General features: G+C 32.1%; 1 protein-coding gene across 1 annotated transcript in view; it reads right to left on the reverse strand.

Annotated features, from left to right (window-relative positions):
- LOC108907133 (gonadotropin-releasing hormone II receptor) overlaps positions 1–20674 on the reverse strand; it is a 234549-nt gene that overhangs the window by 111069 nt on the left and 102806 nt on the right. Inside the window, exon 2 of the mRNA XM_023454419.1 lies at positions 19002–19049. The gene's annotated coding sequence lies outside the window, so the exon portion shown is untranslated. The remainder of the gene's footprint in view (positions 1–19001; positions 19050–20674) is intronic.

The following is a 20674-nucleotide window of genomic DNA, read 5'->3' on the forward strand; positions in this document are numbered from 1 at the left end:
AAAAAAAAAGAAAGATAAAACATAAAAAAACAAGTTTTTGGCTTTATTATAGCACATTGACAGCTATTTGACAGCTGCCAACTGTCAATTTTGAAAATCTAACAACAGATCTGAATTCAGCAACCTCAAAAATATAAACCTAGATAATAAAAAAAATGAAATAGGCTATTTCAAAAGTCTATACACACTGCGCATATACATAAATCCGTGGATGATATTCGGAGCTTTAAAGCTCTGTACCGGCCAAACTATCCATTTTTGAGCTTTGTGGCCATTGAGACAATTGACCAGTATGATGAACTCTAACACATATCAAAAATTCAGCGAATTTGACCGGGACCCAATTTCCATAAGATTTGTGCGGGGTCCTTTGTCCATTTTAAATCTTATGGTGTATATCCTGCGATTGTAAATGATCATCAAACTCTTCTAAATAAGATTAATGTTATGACCCTGGAGGCACTAGACCAAATCACTCAACTATTTTTCTACACAACATTCTAAATTAAAATTTAATATTCCAGGAATACCATCCAGATGTCCCAATAGTTTTTATTTAGAAATAAGCTGTAAAAGGCAACAATATATAGTAGAAAGTTAGAAAGTACAACAAAGTACAATTTTGTAAAGTCACGTATCATATAGGAACATTGGTTTGAGGAAATTAAAAAAAAAATAAGATTTTGACAGATAGATTGACGGAGAGAGAAGGAGTTGCACTTATAAATAAAGTTCATGCAATAAACTAAGGCTATAATTAAAGTTTATCATACCTTTAATCTATATTTATAATTGGAATCAAAATTAAAGTTCTTTGTATAACTTTATATAGCGATTTTCAAAATGTCAAAACGATGATTCAACATGTGTGTGAAATTTGTTTCGTAAAAAGTATTTATAAGATGTAAAATGATTTGTTTTGTGTTAAAAAGACCTTCTAGTGATATAAAACATTATTATTTGTCAAAAAACGGTGGACCTGAAAACATTTCAGTTATTAGTTAATTCAAACAGGAAAAGATTGTTCAGAATAGTGAAAATAAGGAAATATCAATGTTGGGGAACAGTAATATAAACACAGAATTAAGCTAAATAACACAGTTTGGTTAAATTTTGCAAAAATGTTGAAAATGAACGTTGAAGAAAGATATAGGTACTGAAATTTACAGAAAATTATGTAGAATCTGAATATGTACGTATCATGCTGCAAAAAACATACAAAAAGGCATAATTTCCAGTTAAAAAATTTCATAAAACGTCAATATAATATATCCATAACAACAGGTTCTCTTGTTTTCAGTTTATAAAAACTAGAACAGGGCTCGTAGTAGTCAGTCTTAATTTGCCGAGCTATAAACATCGTTTAGTCACACCTAAAATAAACAAAAGCAACTCAAAATTAAGTAAATAAATGGTGAATTTAGTTACCAGTTTTGAAACGTCAACGATAGTCCAGTCGGGTTAGACAAAAAAGGGCTTAACCGGGAAAAAATTAGGGACCATAATTTTATTGTTCTAACCTTTAGGGGGGTCAATAGTAGTGTAAATTCAGAATCGCGACTGAATTCCACCCCTGCATCAGCCGCCATCTTGAATTTAAGGAAAAATCGTTTTTGCTCAATATCTCGGCCATTTTCAACTTTACAACAAAAATGGTAAGGACTTAAGTTGTTGCAAATGCTATTTCCTACAACCTCTTTATTTACAAGTTTTATCGTGCGATCGATATTTTTCAAGTTAGGGGGAAAATAGTGACAAAGTATAATTATTGAATTATCTCGTTTGTTATTGACTTTACGACATAAATGTACATAAATAAAGTTGGAAAGAATTATATTTTCTACAATTTTGATCTCTTTGATATTTTCGCTATAACCAATATTTAAGGTCCTACGCTTGCGGTAAAGATGCGAGCGTAGGACCTTGCGGGAGTTGGTTTCAAAGGAATTGTTTTTGCTCAATATCTCGGCCATTTTCAACTTTACAACAAAAATGGTAAAGACTTAAGTTGTTGCAAATACGATTTTCTACAACTTCTTTAGTTACAAATTTTATCGTGCGATTGATATTTTTCAAGTTAAGTGGGAAAATAGTGACAAAGTATAATTATTGAATTATCTCGTTTGTTATTGACTTTACGACATAAATATACATAAACAAAGTTGAAAATAATTATATTTTCTACAATTTGGATCTCTTTGATTTTTTCGTTACTACCAACATTTAAGGTCCTACGCCTATGGCAAGCTTAACGAAACTCAAGGGATCAACATTCCATAGGCCTGATGTCATCGGCAGCTGGCCATGCACAAGAATGGTCCAAACTTTATAAGAAAAAATAAATTTTAAAAAAACATGCAAGAAACTTTTATAAAGAGGAAGACGGCAGAAGTCGCAACTATCTTGCAAGCAATGACACGTGGATTAGGCCTATTGGGGATACCACGTAAAAAAAACGCGCCTGAAACTCTGGTGGTGGTGTGGAAGAGAGTTTGCAAAAACGATTTTCATATTGTAGTAAGTGAAGGACCTTAAATGTTGGTAGTAGCGAAAAAATCAAAGTGATCAAAATTGTAGAAAATATAATTCTTTCCAACTTTGTTTATGTATATTTATGTCGTAAAGTCAATAACAAACGAGATAATTCAATAATTATACTTTGTCACTATCTTCCCCCTTAACTTGAAAAATATCGATTGCACGATAAAATTTGTAATTACAGAAGTTGTAGGAAATTGCATTTGCAACAACTTAAGTCCTTACCATTTTTGTTATAAAGTTGAAAATGGCCAAGATATTGAGCAAAAACTATTTTTCCTTAAATTCAAGATGGCGGCTGATGCAGGGGTGGAATTCAGTCGCGATTCTGAATTTACACTACTATTGACCCCCTCTAAAGGTTAGAACAATAAAATTATGGTCTCTAATTTTTTCCCGGTTAAATGACAACCCGACTGGGCTACGACATTCAGAAGTAATCTGCCGTCTGTCAAAAGTGTAATTTTCCATCAGTTAAAATTTTTCACAACTAACCAAATACCTATTGAAAATTTATATAATGCGAACAAATGTTATTTAACCAAAAGTGCAAGGTATAAATTGTCAAATAAAAATTAGTGCAATGAGAAAATACAACGGCAGGCGAGGACCAGTTTTACCACCTAGAGCACCTGAAATCCAACATCGATCATCACGAGGATTACGTCACCTGGAAGATATCTCCGAAACCAGCAATACATAAATGTGTTACGTGAGTTTCATACTTTTAAAAATTGGCCAATTTAAAAATCTAACCGTACGAATTCGTAAATAACAATCAAACTGATAACTTAAATCTACCAAAGTCGACTATAATCTCTAAATTTTTACCCCTAGAGGAAAAGTAGAATAGCTAGTAGATTTAGTACTTAAGAAAATGAAATTTGTTAAATTGTCCAAATATTTGAATATGCTCTATCTGTTAGTTAATTGTTAAATTAAATTTTTCATTTTGTAAGCAAATCTCATACTACAAAATATATCAACATAAGTAACACAGGAATTTTGCGACAAACCTTTATTTATTAAGTTATAGAATTTGTTCCAGTTAAACTTTCTACTCTTTATGCTTTCTTCTGTAGATTTTAACTGATATGTGATCCTACCCTGTAAATGGCTTTATTTTCCTGCTGGGTAGTTGTATTTCTAAAATAAAACAATAAATAAATAAAATAAATTTTATCTCGGCCACTTATTTTCTCAGTTATTTTTAGAAATTTTTAATTTCCCCGAGGAATTGAACGTCTCTTATAATTCTTCCCGAGAGATTAAACCAACAATTCCTCACACAAAAATTCTCCCAACGAAACAATATTTTCTTTATAAATTATACCTGATAAAAAAGGCATATCCTTAGCAGCCCGTCCTCACGCAACCCGCGGGATGAGGTCCTTTATCACGACTCGAAATCACAAATCCTATAGGCCCGCCTTAATCCCGACTAAATTCGAATGAGCTCAAGCTGAGCCATTTCTCCACGTCTTCTTTTATTACAGCACTTTTCGAGGGGCCCGCGACCGGCTCGTTACTCGCGCACCCGGAAATTCGCCCCCGAATAAATAATTAACCCTGCAATATCAAGAGCACTCAGCCCATCCCGTCTGATGTACGGCGTAGCGACAAATTCCTGAGCAAGCAGCGCGGTGGGTTCATTTTAGAGATGAAGGAGCAGCTAAGTGCATCCCTTTATGGTAACATGCTCCATCAACTTCCACCGTAGAGGACCATACCAATTATTTCTGGATATGCTGCACATGGAAGCCAATTCATTCATGTTCAATTATATTTTACCTACAACCGCATAAAAGTTGTAAATTTTCACTTATAATCTCCCTAGTGCTTGAATTATTTCCGGAAATTTTTCCGAAGGAACGCATTTTCTAGAAAAATGCGTGATTGAGGAAAAATTTCCGGACATTAATTCAAGGACGTGGGGGATTCGGTAAGAAAATTTTAAAACCAAAATTTATTTTAAAAATTTGACATGTTTATTTTGAAACTTATTTCGCCAAAATAAAGTTGGCTTGACAGGTAGACAATATTTTGTGGTGCATGACATATTTTTTTCTTCTGAAACGTCACATAATTTAATGGCATTTCATGCGTTTTTTTAAATTCAAAAATGGCTCGTTTTGGAAATGCAAATTCCGAAAACATTAAAGCAGAAGTGGCAAATTTAACTCCCCCAAAATACGAAGAAGTCGAAATTAAGCGTATGGAGGCCGTTTCTAGTTTTTTGTGCGGAAAGATCCTACAATGTTGAAGATCCAACAATATCGATGACTGCGTTGGCATCAATTTTTGAAGATTATGCGTTTAACATGAAAAAAAATAATAATTCTGATGATTACAAAGAATCTGTCGTTATAGTATATTACGTAATAAGTGTTGTAAAAAGCATTTTACGCACGAATGGAAAAGTTACGCACGACGCCGCGTAGCGGCGAGTGCGTAATTCTATGAGTGCGTAATTGCGTTACACCACGTATTACGTACTATATTTTACCTACGACCACTACTTTAAATACTTAAAAACACACCGTATGCGATCAATGCAAGATTCCTATTACGTCGTACGGTAAAAAAAACGCACAGCTTGGTAAAAAAATTGTACAGTTTTCCTAGCAACCGCCTAGCAACGGCCAATACCAAACAGTATTGTATTGGCTGTTGCTAGGTAATTACTAGGAAAACTGTGCGATTTTTTACCGTACGTAATAGGAATCTTACATTGATCGCAGACGGTGTGTTTTTAAGTATTTACAGTAGTGGTCGTAGGTAAAGATAAATTACGTACTTTTAGATTATTTTACAAAAAAAAGCAAAATTGCAAAAAATATTGAACCTCTAAAATTATTTTCTTGTTTTGTTTTAGATTATGTGGGACTATACCGCAAATATTTACCTTTGCAATACAATTCACTTAGTATTACTAAAATAGAAGGTAAGTAAGTTTTTGTAGAAAAGTGATGTCTATGGCAGTTTATCAAAGATTCTTATTAAAACATATAAAAACACATTCCTTTCACTTTAATAATAAAAATGGCATTTAATTTTTAAATTTGCAACACAATTCACTTAGTATTACTAAAATAGAAGGACAGTAAGTTTTTGTAGAAAAGTGATGTCTACGGCAGATTATCAATGATTCTTATTAAAACAAAAAAAAAAAGCAAATTCCTTGCACTTTAGTAATAAAAAAGGCATTTAATTTTTAAATTCAAATATTTATCTTTGGATGTTGTTGTTGTTGTTGTTGTTGTTGTTGTTGTTGTACAATTCACTTAGTATTACTAAAATAGAAAGAAAGGAAGTTTTTGTAGAAATGCGATGTCTATGACAGTTCATTAATGATCCTTATTAAACATAAAAAACAACACATTACATTCACTTTAGTAATAAAACAGGCATTTAATTTTTTAATTCAGATATTTATTCAGATATTTAAAGTATTTGCCATATTTACTGAAAAAACTGGAATCAGTCCGCATCAAGAAAATCTTTTCGCAGCTACTCAAAAGATTTTGGAGGAAGATATCCCATCTCTTTTACGTAAAACCAAGGCTCAGCAGAACAAAATTTCATCAAATTATTACATATATTTTATGAAACACAGACATCTGATGGAAATGAATGATAAAGTTAATAATTATTATACTCCTCGTTACTCTCCGTTGCGAAGAGAAGAGTTCCAGCCAGAATTTCAAAAACATTTAGCGTTAATAGAATAAATCTCCGAACAAATATTTGGTAAATAATTATTTGTATCTATTTATTATTTTAAAATAAATAAAAACATTACAAAGCAAAATTCTGGATAGGTACTGATTTTTTAACCATATGATACCTAGCTGTCAAAAAAAATTCCACTTATTAATTTTATTTGTCTTGGCAGGAAGAATAAAATTTCCGAAAAATTTGAAGGTTGCCATAGGCAACTGTCGAAATTACAGTATGTAGTTGGCTTAAAATGACAGGTATAAAATTTTCAGTATAAAAAAATTGGCTTATTGTCAGTAAGATTAGTATTTTATCTCATAAATCCTCAATTAAATAACATGTTTCCTCAGCTAGTTCTCTGCGCAAAATTTAATATGAATAATTTTGTTTTTAATTAATTTCCCTTGCCTATGTGCGAAAAAATGCACCAGAAGTGGTTGCAGATGTTCGGTATCTAACCGGCCAGTCCTTCGAAGCAGATACGTTGAAGGAAACTTTCAACTATGTTTAGAACTAGAATTATCACCCAGTTTTAAAATCCAACCTCTGCAAATCCCTCCAAAGTCTGAGCAGCCGACACCTGAACAGTCCAATGCTGTTGGCACAATGACCGTCAATGACCCTCGACCATGTTGCCTTATACAGGGTGTTAAAAAAAGAGTGTAAAATATTTAAGGAGGTAATAGTATGAACCAAAATAAGCAGAAAAGTCTCAATAAACATGGGTCCGCAAAGTAACGGTTGCGAAAATATGGAATGTTTTATGTTTTTTAGCCCCTTTTTTTATTTTGCAAAAACTTTGTGTATTTTCTTATAATAGTTGGTTGATGTTTAGTGAAAAAAACAGTACGTATTTGACAGTTGTTCTCAGTGCACAAGTTTTCTTTCGCTATGGCTGGTTACTCTAACGCAGAATTAACAGACATGCATTTCATGTATGGTCGTGCTAATGGGAACGCCACCGAAGCGCGACGTCTTTATGCTGACGCTTATCCAAATCGCCAGATTCCTTCTCAACGCATGTTTGGAAGAATTCACCAAAGATTGCGTGATACCGGTTCCTTGAGCAAACAGTGCCATTTATCCGGAAGACCAAGGTCGGTATCCACTCCTAGAGCAGAAGAAGAAATTCTAGCACTGGTAGAGCAGAATCCAGGTACGAGTGTGCGGAGAATATCAGCCGAGGTAGGAATTAGTGGTCCTCTTGTTTGGATAATCCTTCACGAGCAACTGCTTTATCCATACCATGTGCAACGAGTACAGGCCTTAAATCCAATAAATGATCATCAAGCGCGTTTGGTTTTTTGCCGCTGGTTTCTACATCATGATGCTGAAGACCCTCGTTTTCTTGCAAACATTCCTTTTACTGATGAGGCCGGGTTCACAAGAAATGGAGTGTTTAATTTTCACAATACGCATATTTGGGCCGACGAAAATCCTCATGCTCTAATAGAATCTGGATATCAGGCACGTTTTTCATTAAACATTTGGATGGGTATTGTAGGTGACAGGTTTCTAGGTCCCGTTGTTTTACCAAACCGATTAACAGGCGCTGCTTGCCTCAACTTTCTGCAGAACACACTGTATGAGTTTTTGGAAGACATTCCTTTGAATCAGAGGCAACAAATGTGGTTCCAGCAGGATGGTGCTCCAGCTCATTTTTCTATGGCCGTTAAACTTTTCCACATAGATGGGTAGGAAGGGCCGGACCTGTTTTATGGCCTCCAAGATCGCCTGATCTGAATCCTCTAGATTTCTTTGTTTTGGGATATTTGAAGACATTAGTGTATGGTACTCCTCTAAATAGCCTGGAAGAGCTGCAGCTACGGATTAATTAAAAGTGTCAAGTAATCCAAACCAAGGAGGGTGTTTTCGAAAGAGTTTTCGAGAGGCACTTTGAACATCTTCTGTAACTTTGTTTTTTGCTTGTTAAAAGCTTCCTTTGTCGGTTTATTCCTAATAAAATAAAATGTTTGAAAAACGAATAGTGGTCCATATCTCCGCAACCGTTACTTTGCGGACCGACCCATGATTTAAGACTTGTCTGCTTATTTTGGTTCATACTATTATCTCCTGAAATATTTTACACTCTTTTTTTAACACCCTGTATAAGTCTCAAATAACAGATAGATTCCACCACAAGACAAATCAAATGAAATTTTCACCTATGTTTTGAATCGAAATTATTGTCTAAGTATCGAATTTAACACCACAAATTTTCAAAGCAATGGCAGGAATTTAGTAAAAATTACACAGCCCCACAAAAAAAAGTGACTCACTTAAGAGCCTTATTATAAGGTTTCGTTAAATAAAGCTAAGTGAGCGTAGTTTTATAATTTCCATAAATAACACACAAAAAACACACAGACATATTATTAATAACAAACTCATTATATTTAATGATCTAATCTGACTCGATTATTATTTTGTTCGTTAAGCTCATTTGATACTTAACAACAGAGAATGTCATTACAGTAAAAGGTTAATATTTTGAATATAAATATTCATAAATAAATATGCCATCTGGAAGACAGACGACTGTTTACGAATTTATAATTTACTATCACCGAACAGCTGCGTTCAGTTCAATCTTGTAGTATAACAACCCCGGGTTCGATGGAAAAAAAGAATAAACGTAGTTGTGGCCAGAAATATGTGATCGTCATAAGGAATCCCTACGTTGTATTTATTTATTTTTAATTGACCGGAAGGCGCTGGCTACTAACTTTAAAGAGGGAAAGAATTGGTTTAATTTTATAAAACAAAAGCATAGTAAATACACCTAACTTTATTATTTACGTACAACAGTCTTCAAATTGGTTTTCAAATATTTCCAGTAAAAAGTCATCGACCATTATTGCTTTTATACAGGTTGTTTGAGATCCCCTGAAATATTAATATTCTAATTATAAATGCCTCGAAAGTAATCAAAGCCCACACTTTCACAATCCCCAAGTCCCGCAAATGAATCCAGATTTTATTGTGCTGCTTATTAATGAGTTCCCTTTGTTTCGATCGCGAAATAGTCTTAGCTAAGTCGGGCTTACACCCCGTGTTATTTTTCGGGAACACCGAAAGGAGCCTCATTTATTTCCAGCTGGTTCTCTGTAACATTTTCCTAAACCCCTTATTTATCATATTTATTAGTCGGATGATAAATCTATTTCGAGCCCCTTTGAAGTTGTTGTAAATATTTTGATAACTGCTGCAATTTCAGATGATTGATTCATGCCCCGCAGAAAAAAATAAGTTATTATATCCGTCGCCGAAGGGGAGAAATATGGAATGGTAACAACGGATTCGAAATGAATACCAAAAACTGTTTGATAAGGGAAATCGAGGTTTATGAAATTAAAATACGCTTTACAATTTCGAAGTGGCAAATTTATTTCAAATCCCTAAATATAACTGATGCTTGTATTTAATGGTGTCGGTTTTTGTAAATGGTAAAAATACGAGATATTTTGATTGGATTAGTTCATATATGACAGAAAATAACACGAATATCATATGTGATGGCTTTTTAATACTTTTATCAATATGGTAAACGAAATTAAAGCTTTATTTGATCCAACTTCCATATACTCTGATCTAGTTTACATAACTATACAGGGTGATTCACATTTTACAAAAAAAGTATGAGATATAAAATAGATCCATATAAATTCCACACTGTAAAATTACAATTGTCTATCTCCACGTCATCGGAAGTTGGTCTACTGTAATACCTGTCCTAGTGCAATGTACACACACGTGTTAGAAAAACGTTTATAATATCCAAACAACATTAGAGAAACCTGTCATTTTTAAATACAATCAACTCAAAAATATCGTTGTTTTTATCTTTTCAGATAACGAAAAATCCAAACCTTTAATATTAGTAAATGTGAACCAATAATTTTTAGTATTAATATTCTTCAACATTTATGGTTCATTAAGGTTTCTAGTAAATGCAATTTAAATGTGGAAAATAAAGTTTAAATAACGTGTTTATCTAACCTTTTCATTAGAACCCATAGTAATTCTCACAGCAAATTTCAAGTAGCTGATTAAGAGCTATATTGTTGGTATAAATTTCAGTAGCAGTTTATTAAAGATATGTGTGATGTAATGATTGAGATATGTATGTTATGATATATTCAAGATGACGATAGCCTAGTATTACGTGCCCGAGTCGTCTGCCAGTTTAACTTAGTTTCCGAGTAAAATTGGGGTTTTAAATTGTGAAAACTGTGTGTGCTACTGAGTTACGTCTCGTTTCTTCAAAATGGTGCTTACGGGGACTGATCTTGATGAGATCCGAAGAATTGTTACCGATCAAGTGTCGGCTCTTTTTAACGATGAATTTAAAAATTCAAACGATTTATGGTGCTCAGACAAAAAAAGTGTCGCAAGTCATCTGGAGTGGTGATAAGAGAAGATCTAACCCGAAATAAACTGTTACTTCTTACTGAGGCAGCAAAGGAATTTAATGCAAAAAATGTGTGGTGTTCTTATGGCAACATTTATGTTAAGCTAAAGGAAAAAGTTTACCGTTTCGGTCGGGAAGATTTAAATGAACTTATAAATGACAGATGAGTATATGTATGTCGTTTCTGTTTGTTGTTATCCCAAAATGCATTTTTCTTTAAGTATTGCTGCTGGATCTGCTCAATCTTGTTTTTTTCTTTGATTTGTATTAATCAATTATATGGTAATTTGCTTTTTCACCCTTTCGTCTTTTTTATTATTATGTTTCTTTATTTATCACAGTAATAATAGGTATACTCATATAATGTGTATAGATAGATACACAATTTATCTCATTCCATATTTATTTTTGCTTACGTTGTATCTGATTTTTGCGCCTTTTTTTCTATACTAAGAATATTTTTGTCATGTTAATACATCTTTGTTAGTAAATAATTCAGTAGTAAATGAGGAATGACTGCCGAATTTTATTTAGATATGTTATACTACTTAATAAAGATATTTGGCAGACAGCTGGGACAATTCCTCCTTTTTTTTTCTCTTTCTATTTTTACTATTTTTTATTCTTTTCTCTATTCTTATTATCTTCCATACTTCTACTAATGTTAAGCTGCGGTCAAATAAATGTGGGTTCATCGATGTATGATTTCTCTACTTTTAAAGATTTTTTAATTACCTCTAATTATGATATCGTGAGAATTACAGAAACTTGGTTACAATCATTACAGATGATAAAATACAAATTAACGATTATTCATTTGTGCGTCAAGATCGACAGGGGCATGCTGGGGGTGTTGGTTTATATATAAAGAACGGGTTAAAATATAGAGTAATTTTAAGTGAATATAAAGATTTCATTGAGCATGTTTGGATAAAGCTAGATTTTTTTGGGAAAACTATTATTAATGGTACTATTTATAGAGCACCCAATACTCATTGCACACAATTTCTTAATTATTTTGAAGACATATTAGCTAATTTTTATGCTCAGGAAGATCTAATATTGTGTTTTGGAGACGTTAATATTAATATGTTTTAGTTAAATTCAAGAAATGCGTCTAATTTAATAAAACAAGAGTTTTTAATATGGAGCAGTTTGTCCATAAAAAAATTATTAAATTAAAAGTAAATGTAAAAAGTTCAAATTAATAGAACGTAACAATAAGTGCATGCTGATTATAAAATTAGTCATTAATATACTGTTAAATTGTTTCTATTCATGTTCGCTTTGTTAATTCTCGTTTATATAAATAGCATATCGCTCGTTTAAGATCCAATTTTGATGTAACAAGCAATTTCCTTCTTCTCGCTGGTCTTGTAGTCGTACATTTTTGGCAGCTGGTATAATAATAAGTCCACGTAAATCACCAAAAGTTACCAATCCTCCTCGTCCAATCCACTATACATCTTGAACTTCATGAGGCTAATCTCGAACATTTTTTCTGAAATTTGGAAGTACACCATCGAGAAAGAACTGCATTCGTTATTGAACAGCTAAGCAAGGCTACGTCTTCAAGAAGTCCAGGCAGATGGTTTCGAAGAAAACTACCCATTCGTTTTGGTCCAATTAAATGATCGTCAACAATCTGCGTCGAAACATTCAAAGAAAAACGGTGATGACACCTTTTTATTATTATAAATGCCTTTTCATGTAAACACATCATCAAATTCTTAGGGATTTCGAACATGTAATAATCATTTAAAAAATCTAAGCCATAACGATTAGTCACTCGTGTAATAGGCGCTACAATGCTGATTGGGATAATTTTGAAATATTTAATATCTATGAAATGGAGACTAATGATACTAATTGTCTGTAAATTTTAGTTGTGTTGTGATACTGTCAGATATACATTCTATGGTAAATCAATTCAGCTTTGTATCTCACTATTTTTTTTACTACATTTTTGGAATTCGTAATGAGTAATATTACAATGAAGACGCTGTACAAAGCCATCGTACTGACATATGAAACAGTAATTAACCACTATTCCTATGGAAGCCCTGCAATAGAAAATTAGCAATTGATCAGCGAATATGTCTTTTGCTTTAACATGTGCCTTTAACGATATTCATTTGACAGAGTTGATTGCGTGTTCTTACTCTTTGCTAAATCAAGCATATTAATAATTGCCGTTCGATTAGCTGTTGCCGGCAATATTTCGGTATACAGATTTCCAGCGACAGGATATGAATGCTTCAGTCAAATACTCCTACATTAATCAGCCTGGTGTAGCTTACAAAGGTCACGCATTATTAGATATTAATTGGTTAACACAAAACTCCGTCTACGACGTTTCATAGTCTTAATCGATTTTCCGTCGGTAGGAAGCTTCTTGAGCGGAAACCCCAATCTTATTAAGAGAGTAAGATCGTACAGGATCCTACTCGTTTATTTGTACGGAAATCCTACTTCATGAAAATTGAAAATATCGATTTGAAGTATTGGAACAGCTACTCATGTGACTTCTTAAAATGTTTTGTTTGTTGAGAAATTAACACTACTTTTCGCGCCTTGTCTGACGTTATTCAAATTGGAGAAACTGACTCATGTGACGATTATCCGGAATTATCTATTTACTGTTTAGTGTAAGTTTTTTTAAATGTGGTTGAATAAGTCAAGAATTTTATAACACGAATTGATATTTTAATCGTTTTATCAACATGGCGCGACGTGTGTTCTTGCCTTCTAGGCAAATTGAAAGGGGTTGGTAGATTTTTTTTTACGTAAACCCTTAACATCGATTTACATTTGCTACGTCGACTGTAGACGGCTTTCCTAGGATTCAGGCACAGCTGTTACTATTCGAGACATTAGCAAGTAACGCTTAAATAAAATTTGATACAGCGAAATTTCATCGTCCTTCTTTTCGGCGGTATTTTTGCATTTTAATGACAGTTTACTGTAAAGGGACGTACAAAATTGGAAAAAAAGTACGTTTATTAATTTTATACTAAACTGCAAAGCGATCCGTTTGGTTGCTAACTTCCATAATCTCATTCTTAATAGCTTTTTATCACTTGATTATATTAATATATCTCTTGTTTATTAATGCGGAGGCGTCCAAGATAAGATGTGTGACCTTTTTATCTAAAGAAAAATGTTGGAATACGCAGCAGAATTTTGTATCATACAGACAAAACATTGATTTTGGTTTAATTGCTTTTATTGACATATCTGAAAACCAAATACTCAATTTATATCGATTTAGAGGTATGCAAAAAATTAAATCGACAGTAATTTATACAGGGTGTCCCATAAGCACATGATCAAAAAGGTACTGCGATATTCTTTGGCTCAAAAGAAGACGATTTGACCAAACTTCCATTAAGAAAAAATGTCTGGTTTCTCTGCTACTGACTGTCAAAGTTCTTGAAAAAATATGTGCTTTTTGAAATACCTGGAATATGTTACGATGGATTTTAATGAAACTTGCTGTGGACTAGTTCCTAAGTAAAACTCATGTTTTGATGAAGCAACCGCGTCCATCTGCCTTGGGCTAGTGGTAAATTCTTGAGTGTTTTGGTACAAGAATTACCAGAACTTTTTATTTGGTCGCTGGAATCAATAAATTTTATTTTTATTGATGCATCAGTCCTTTTTCGAGATGTTTCGTGCTCTTGATAAAATCTTGTAGCATTCATAGTTTTTATGCAAAATTTTTTTTTCAATTTTAAACAATCATTCTTTCAGTTTAACGTCACTTATTTCCGGAAACTTCTCTTGTAAATATTCAACATTCGCCACTTTTGTCCAAAGCTTTAACGAACTATTGTATGTGACCAAACTTAATACGGAGAGGTGGAAGCAGAACATTTGAAGAATCAACTAAGGAGTCGCGGATGAAGTTTTTCAAGTCTGGATGAAAATTTGTTCTTTTTGGACATAGTTTCAGTTCATAGTGATTCTTTTTGTCTTTAATATCGCATTTTGAAAAATAGAATTTCCCATATTTTCAGTATTTAAGGGCGGTTTTCCGCAATTTAAAAAAAGGAGGGTGATGAAGCAAGGATACATGGGTCTATTCTTTGGATAGTGTCACTTTTCTTTTTTTATGGAACTGTGTAATTAATACAAAAACACATACATCATGTACTAATATTGTGAAGTAATACAATCATTCGAATAAGTATCCTGTATTCTTAGGTTCCTATTATCACCATTGACAATGACTAATCATGAAAAAAAAACAGCTATTGTAAATATATCTTTTTATTTTCACATTTTAATTGGGATTGTTTTATCAGATAGCATATCTTCGTGTATAGAATTGTAAAAATTAACCGAAAAAAAAATATATGTACTTATATAAACATCATATTTTAGAAAAAATAATTCGATGCTGAAAAGGAATTTCAATTAGCTCAACATCTTTAAAACTTACAATTAGTAAAAGAAATGTCAGCGCTAATAAAATGTTTATTGGAACCATATTTTTTTGTCTGTAGTTATAAGACTATACCCACATTTAATGACACCTGAGGTATTAGAATTTCCAATAATTAAATTTATATTAACGTACACGCGAATCTTAATGTATTTGTTGCATGGTTTGGATTATTGAAATTGTTAATAAATTCTATTTTTATTTTTAACATTCATTAAAACCCAAAACTTTTTTTACCTTCCCTGGCTTGATAGGTAGTTCACAGTTTTAGTACTTTCATTGCTTCATATACTGAGACATAATATATAATAATATAAAAAAAGGCAAAATAATCAAGTTTTTTGAATAATTTTTTTTAAATATTTTAATTGCTCCGAGGGCATTCTAATTCTGGTAAAAAAAACTTTAGAGTATAATAAAACAACGCCAAATTTAATTAAAATCGGTTCCATAGTTTTCGCAAAATAATTTTTCGAAAAAATTTTTTCGAATTTTCAAGATGTACAACCTCAAGTAAAACATCTAGATACTTGAAAAATTTTTCACATAGAAAAGACCGCTCAACCTTTCAAAAACCATTTCAAAGGTTACGCGATCTTTTCTGTGTGAAAAAAATTTCAAGCATCTAGATTCATTATTTGGAGCTGTGTAATATTTTGAAAGTTCGATTTTTTTTAATATTTTAAAAAAATTATTTTGCGAAAACTATAGAACCGATATTAATGAAATTTGGTGCGTTGTTTTATTATACTTTAAAGTTTTTTTACCAAAATTAGAATGCCCTCGGAGCAATTAAAATATTTTTAAAAAATTATCTAAAAAACTTCATTATTTTGCCTTTTTTTAATCAATTATTGCTATTTTGCAACATCGGTAATAAATTTAAACATTTTTAACTTACAGTATATCGTGCAAAATTCAATTCTAAAACTTTTTTCCTCTTCAATATTCTTTTAAAATTCATAGGTTCCAAGATATAAGTAAAAAACTCAAATAAAATAGGTATTTTTTTAAATTTTTTAAACAATTTTCCAATTTAGAAAAAGTTCCGGACTTTTCCCCGATTTAGGGATCTACACTTTTATTATGTGAGTTATAATGAAAGTAATCCAGAAAAAATTATTTAGGGGGCAAACACCCACATCTACCTCAAAACAGATTAAAAATAGACCCTACCACTAAAAAACTAATAGTAAATTGTACTTGCTGTACTTTCTAAAAACACTATGCAGGTGGACAATTGCAGTGTGCTTATTAAAATGTATATTTAGATTTCCGATTTATTCACCATCACTGTGGTTTTAAGCGCTCTTATTACCGTGGTTTATTGTTTACATCAGTCTTACAAGTTTTCAAAGTAACCTATGAGTATTCGCAAATGCAGCTAAGAGCTCGCCCTCTGGCTGTGACAAGTGATACTAGTGAAACAAGGTAAACATTTCTTGTGTGTATTTTATTTAAAACTGGGTATAATGTTTGCTTTTGAACACTGTTATATTAAAAAAAAAATTAAAAAATCCAGAATTAACTTTTCATCAAATTGAAGACATTTTCACAATATTATTGTCGATAGACAACAGTCCCTGAATTTCAAGAGCGTTGTTAGTAAGGGCACTAGTTTGCAGACACAATGAATAAATTTCTAAATTTAAATCACTGTCCAATTTTCCTACATAGTACCACATGACCAGCGTTAAAAACTGCCTCTCCTTCTGATATACAACGAGAGTTTTCGTTGGCACTTAAATAACAAATGTTGGTATTCCACAACGGATAACTTCATAGTTATAACCTCAAAAAATGTACATTAAATTGTATTGCTAGAAACAAACAAGGTAGAGAGAAATACTTGCATTAAAATTTATTTATGAATTATTTGAAACCTATAAAATAACGCAAAAGTCAAATAATCGCAGTTTAATAACAAAATTACTAATAATAATGGGAAATAAAACGAATGTTGATCAAAATTTGAATAATGAATCTGTAAACATGAACGGCCGCTTGATGCGCTTGCATCTTAAAAATTATCGCGGATAGCAATGGACTCTGCGATATTCATAGCGAAGCAACGCCAAATGTATTAGCACCTTCTTGCTCATTCGCATTTTTTAATTAAAGAAAAAAATAAGTTTAATGGATCCACACCACTCTCCAGATAACTGAGCTGCCGTTTCGTTCGGATTTTGTAAGTTTTCTTCTTCCCTATTTTTTTTTTATAAATATTGAATAACTAAATATTTTTGGAGAAGGGTAATAATTGTTGGCAAAGCCAAGGAATCGATGAATTGAACATCACTGCAGCAATTTTCGACATATTGCTCATCCCCATCGATAAACGGCATCGGGAATGGAGCCTATAAAACTAATTAAATAGCGGTTCACATTTCGGTAACGCTTGACAATGGCATTATAAAAAAATCTCTCCATTCACGCAGTGCTCAGCCATAAGGCTTGGTACAACGTTCTGTGTCAACATGATGAATGGACTTCTGGCACGGCGTAATGTTTTTAACAAAACCTGTCGCGGTCTGGTTGAAAACGTTATTCGGGGTCCCTCGATTATATTTATATCTTTCATCTTGAATTGAATTTTTTATGAAGCGCCTTTTGGTGTTATTAAGTGCGCTATTATTTTGGAGGCCAAAGATTATCCGGTAAATATATTATATTTTTATACCCCAATTATATCGCACGGAATATTATAACATAAATAAGTGTAGATATTTATCATTAAATACGGATTCTTTCATATGTCTAAAGCATTAAATTCTACAAATTGCAAATAAAAGGAAACTCAATAAATTATTCGAAGTACAAGAAGATGAAGGCATTATCAAATAAAATCAAATCAAATGAATCAAGTCAAATCGAGTTTAATTAGTCAGCAGAAAAAAAAATTCTTACAGGATAAAATTTATGAACAAAAAAAATTGTTATGAGAAATAAAATTAAAAGGAAAAGAAGTCCTATTAAGTAGTTAATTGAAATAAACTTAAACTTATACAGAGACCGTTATAATTAACAAATAACAATGTAACAGTTGATTAAATGGAAATTTTAATTAACTGGTAAAGATGAAATAAAATAGAGCAGAAAAAAATAAGCTAATTATAACTGAAAAGCGTTTTGTATAGCTCCATTTAGAAAAGACGAAAAATTAATATCGCATTTATCGGAAATAGTATTAAAATTGTAAGACATTCATTAAATAATTATACAGGAAAAGTTTCATTTTGAATGGAAATTTAGGTTTCTGACGTTAAAATGTTCTAACGTTGCCATACAGCCAAATTGATTAAATAAAAATAGGATATTCATAATTGGTTTCAGCTTTCATGATGGAATATTGAATATAGCAAGTAAAAATTCATGATTCTAGTCTGGTTGGAATATATAGTATCGCTCTTGAAAGACGGAAGTTAATAAATTTTCTTTGAACGATTAATCTTATTTAAGACTAGAAAAAATATAATATGGTAAACATTTTTGATTTTACAATACACTGCTAAACTATTGGCAAAGAGCAACTTAATACATTTAATAATTCTTGTAAGGTTATTAATAAATATCAAAGACAAGAACGGTCGAGATTATGTCCCTGAAGAACACCTGATCCAGCCGCAAATATCTTCTATTTATTATCTTCCATTCTAGAAATGTAGACGTAAGTAACAACAATTCGAATGTCTTACTTGACTAAATTCATTTTTCAGATGATCAGTGGCAATAGCTAATAAAATAAAATTTTTGCACAGAAGGTACGTGCTGTACTATTAAGGTGTATCTCTTCTTGATCTGCGCATCTAGCGGACAAGGTGACTTAGGTCAAGCTCTATGCTTAATATGGATTTAAAAAATGTCAAATAACAACGAAGAACTTACCTTCGTCAACAAAAACGGTCACAATATGTTGATTTTCCACTATAGTATCTGAAAATAAAAAGGAAACTATTAACTTAGTATATTAGACATTTAAATTGATTTGCTGCTAAGATTAAGCAATATTCTAGCTAATTAGTTCTAACGATAATACAAGTGTGAATAAAAAATTTGTTAATAACGACTTAGATAATTTTAAATGTTCTACAAGGTTGCCACAGCATGGATTATGTATAGGTATCTATAATGTGTAATACATATACAATCAGGCATAGTATTTCACACTATTTCTATTAATGTTCAAATAATTTTTATTTTAATTTCTTTTTGTCAGTTATATTTTTATTACTGTGAATAATATCATTTAAGTCGGTATTAACTTCATTTTTGTTTATACAGGGTGTCCCATTAATATTGCGGAAAAAATCTGGAGTTTCCTTGACCAAAAATAAGAAAGAAAGTTCCTATAAACCTATGTCCGAAAATGCTTCGTTTCGGAGATACAGGGTGTTGAAATTTAGAGAAAATACAAGGTTTTTACTAATATCTGGAGAACCCTAACTCCGATTTTTTTTAAATTTGGTATGTTTGTTTATAAAAACGGTATACGTCTTCTGACGTAATTTGATTTATTTTATCTTTGCCAGCGACGTCCGGGGACTTACTCCTGTTGATATTAATAAGTAAACATATGGATGTCACTGCTTTTTCTTAGGTGTCATATGTTTTTCAAATTATGCGATAAAAAGTACAACTTTTTTGTCTCTTTACTTTTTTTTATATCTTGGGGACACCCTGTATAATGTTGTTCTTTGTAAATACAACTTTCATTTTAATTTTTTATTCGGTAGTGATTAAAACGAAATTGGCATTTTTTTCCTTCACCAAAGGCACATATAGGTACATAAGCGTTGAAAATGTTAATGTAATAAAAAAATTAACTACAATTTCCCCCGTAAATTCAAATTGGTAATACGTATTTCGCCGAAAGATTATAATGTAGAAAAAAGTAAAACCGCAACTTCGTAAACACGCAATTTTCTGCTAGGAAAAGTTGTTATTCATAGCTTGCTACGACGAATGTTTTAAATCGTGCGAAATATTTCTTTCCACCATTGGCATTACTGGATCTATCCGTATAGATATAAATTGCTTTTGAGATTAACCGCCCGACATAGCAGGAAACGAGAACCGGGAAGCAAAGCGATTTACCCATTTTCATCAGCCTTTCGAGAGACGGGTCAACGGTAATTAATTGTACCATTTAATGCCTTAATGTTAACCAATCATTCCAATCGAAACATATCCCATTACATTAACACCAGTATAAACAATACATCTTTTGGGATTAATTTTTGTTCAAGAATTAGTAGGTGTTCATAAATGAAAGCAATTTCTGTTGCAATTTTCCGTCGCAAGAACGGTTCCATTTTCACCGATCTTTTGAATGAATATATGTGCATATTCTAATCAATTTGAACTAGTTGGAAACAAACGGGGAGGCAGAAAGTAACATAAGCATTTTGTAGACCTTGCGGCCTCCAGAAACGTTTTTATAAAGCCTAGGAAAAATAAAGGATGTCTGGAAAATCTCAAACACAATTACTGATGTCAGTCTCAGATATCTCTTAGGACACGTGTTACGTATTGTCGCATCCTGTGTGTAAACACAGCGG

Source organism: Anoplophora glabripennis, unplaced genomic scaffold (assembly GCF_000390285.2).
Source record: "Anoplophora glabripennis isolate ALB-LARVAE unplaced genomic scaffold, Agla_2.0 scaffold310, whole genome shotgun sequence".
Lineage (NCBI taxonomy): Eukaryota > Metazoa > Arthropoda > Insecta > Coleoptera > Cerambycidae > Anoplophora > Anoplophora glabripennis.